This window comes from Schistosoma mansoni, chromosome 2, assembly GCF_000237925.1.
Source record: "Schistosoma mansoni strain Puerto Rico chromosome 2, complete genome".
NCBI classification, from domain to species: Eukaryota; Metazoa; Platyhelminthes; class Trematoda; order Strigeidida; family Schistosomatidae; genus Schistosoma; species Schistosoma mansoni.
This window is the reverse complement of record NC_031496.1, coordinates 30,823,991-30,827,283: the sequence shown is the minus strand read 5'-3', so window position 1 is coordinate 30,827,283 and position 3,293 is coordinate 30,823,991. Positions and strand designations below refer to the sequence as shown.

Here is a 3,293-nt window from a genome sequence, read left to right as displayed (position 1 = left end):
GAAGATTTTAGTAATTTTATATAGTTGAGATCATTAGTCATGGTGGTCTAGCTTCAATTGATTCATGATTTCAACTATATAAAATTACTAAAATCTCCACAAAACCCCTTCTGACATTACATATAACTTCCTATCTTTTGAACATGTTAATAATTGTCTGGATTGAGTGGATTAGTAGTAGTTAAGACATTGATATTTGTAATGATAGATACTGGGTTCAAATCTCAAATCATAAGGAGAGTTAGAATGGATTGATCTTAAAAATAAATCTCTCGTCTTAACAGTTACCGTTGTTAGATGGATGATCTATAAAGTACTCACAAAAAGGTCATACATAATTTATATCAAGCAGTTGTTACATGAACTTCGCGGTTATGATCACAAGTCGACAAGATCACAATTAATCCAGTTCCTTTTTCAGATACATCAAGAAAATATAGTCCCCTTCATTGATGAGTACATAGTGTTAGTATTGTAGTGGATGAGAACATAGGAAGGGACGATCGAATGTATTTGAACACAAAATTACAGGATCTCTTAATAAAACCTGAGAATCATACAGTAATTAATTCATTTGCAAAATGTCAATCAACTGTCTCAAACTTGACTGTTCCTTTACAAATATCAAACAATCGTCTCAGACTTCACTGTTCCTTCATTTCCATACCAATTGCTTTCTGTTTCCGTGCTTTTCTTCTCGATCTTCTCGATCTTCTGCTGACAGACAGTCTATTCCTGACTAACGCTGTAGGTGTAGATGATAGCAATCGATGGTTAGAGACCTTGAGTGACATGGCTCAAAATCATTTACAATGGCGAAGGTGCATCCATTCTTTGTGTTCTACCAAATTCTAATCTTCTTCATGTCTCTATCTTTTTCTCTTTCCAAATTTATTTCACTGGGTTATACTCCTTCAATAATATCTTCAAACCCTAATCTTTCGGAATATTGCTTATACTCTTAGTAATTCTACCACTACGGGATTTGAATCGACAACTGCATCTCTGAGTTAATATGGTATGGTGGCTCGAACTGATGTAAGTACGTACGAAGTTCTACGTTGTAACTGACTGGTTGACTGACGCTGTATATTACTGATGTCGATATAAGTAGCACACACCACAGTATCCATGTTTAAAATCTTGAAATTATGAGATAAATGGAATTTTGCTATTGTAATAAACTTATCAATACTATTACTTCACAAACAACAACTAATCAATGGTATTCCTAGAAGGATTACCATGAATCTTAATCAAACCAACGAGAACATATTTACTTAAATATTTCGGTAAATAAAAACTTTACACATATATAAATGACTATATTTTGATTTTCATAGTTGAAAGCTTGAGTCAATTGAAGCTAGACCATCAGGGAAAACCTGGAAGCACTAGAAGGCCGTTTCATCCTATTGTGAGACTCCTCCTTCCCTGATGATCTAGCTTCAATAGACTTACACTTTCAACTATGAAAATACTAAATCTCCACCCAAACCCCTTTTGATATATTTTGATTATTTTACTAAGTCAATTAAATGTTACATTTCTATTATACAATTGAGAACTAATAAAAATGAAATATCTTTGGAACTGAAGTATTTATCTATTTATCGGACGTTATTATATACATGAGGAAGAATGTAAGTAAAGGTTACTATTCATTTTTTTTAAAAAAAAAAGAAATAAAGAAAAAACACAATCAGATAAATAACTTTTCAACATACCCGCTTCACTGTTCATATCTTGACTGGCATTACCATGACTACGAGACATTGGTGTATTGGACTGAGATAAATTTTGTGACATATGATTAAGTGAATGTGAATGATGATTATGAGTTTGGCGACCTAAGCTATGATCAACAATATGTTGAGTGTTGGAAATTGTTGTACCAGAGGCAGTACGTCCACCCCCACCAGAATTGTCAGATGACCGTCCACGGTCACCGCCACCACCGCCGCCGTCACCACCACCTCCTCCACTTCCATCACAACCTCCACCACCACCACCACTGCCACGATTGTTAGAGTTTCCACACCCAGATGTTCCATTACGATGACATGCATTTCCACCACCATTAGGACTAGTCCGATCATCTACATCCGGTGACCGCCGACTTCCAACACTTCCAAGTAAAGGGGAAGAATTCTAAATTGGTTTCATATAGAAAAAAAGTAATAATAAAAAGCAGGCGGAAGTATGAATGTAGCACTACATATATATTGTTTTGTTGTTATCGTTATTAATATTATTATTGTCATTATTCTGAGTATTACCATAAATCAAAAAAAAAAACTAATCAAATTAAAGATCAAAGCGAATGATAATCATGTATATATACATATACACATATATATATTGTCGGGCTATGTGAACAGACGTCAACATTGAAAAAAAAATATGAGAGGATACGTATATGCTGTCCATACCCTGATTATTATTAAATGTCCCCATATACATACATCTACATAGAGATAGGATAGGAAAGAATATAGTCTATATAGATATATATTCTAGCTTTTATGCTTAAAAATCATAACGACAATTGTCAAAAATTATTAGAATGAAAGAACTTTAGGGGAAAAAGCGAGTTTTCAAAAACAATAATCCATTTCCTGATTTTGTCAAAAGTCACTTATATGTACTGTTGGTGTTTAGAATGTTTCATAGGAAATATATAGATATGTAGTTGTATGCTCTGTGTATGTATTTGATACATATATATACATACTTGCGCATGTATGTAGTATATTGTCCTATCTATATGTGTGTGTGTGTGAGAGTATGAAACTATATGAACTACTACTGAGTGTATGTACATATATATATATACATACACATACCCATGTGAACACATACGTTGCTGTCAAAACAAGAAATGAGAAATGGAGACAGTAGGAAAAAAAATTAGAGATTAAAGGAGAAATGACAAACAATGGAAGGAATCTAGAATGACAATATTAATAATAATAATAACAATAAAGGATGGTAGTCCAGCACTAGCAGTAGTGATAATATCGAACGAAAGCAACGATCAGCAATTTGTACATATTATACCATACCATTAGGAAAAAGTATACAGGAAATGCAAATGAAAAATTTGCTAGAATATTGGTTGTATATAAGTATCATTTACTGAATAAAAGTAATCGAACTATTAGTAATTATAATCCAATCTATTTTAAAGTATACACTATTAACAAACTAAGAGAAACCATGGTAAGCAGAGATGGATAGTGGCTAGTAGTGGAATCCAGTTTGACGCGCGTTTCGTTGTCCTATTTGGGACT

General features: G+C 33.1%; 1 protein-coding gene across 1 annotated transcript in view; it reads right to left on the bottom strand.

Annotated features, from left to right (window-relative positions):
• Window positions 1-3,293, bottom strand: part of Smp_147790 (putative homothorax homeobox protein) — a gene marked incomplete at both ends in the record, with an annotated part of 51,865 nt that overhangs the window by 11,832 nt on the left and 36,740 nt on the right. The window lies entirely within an intron of this gene.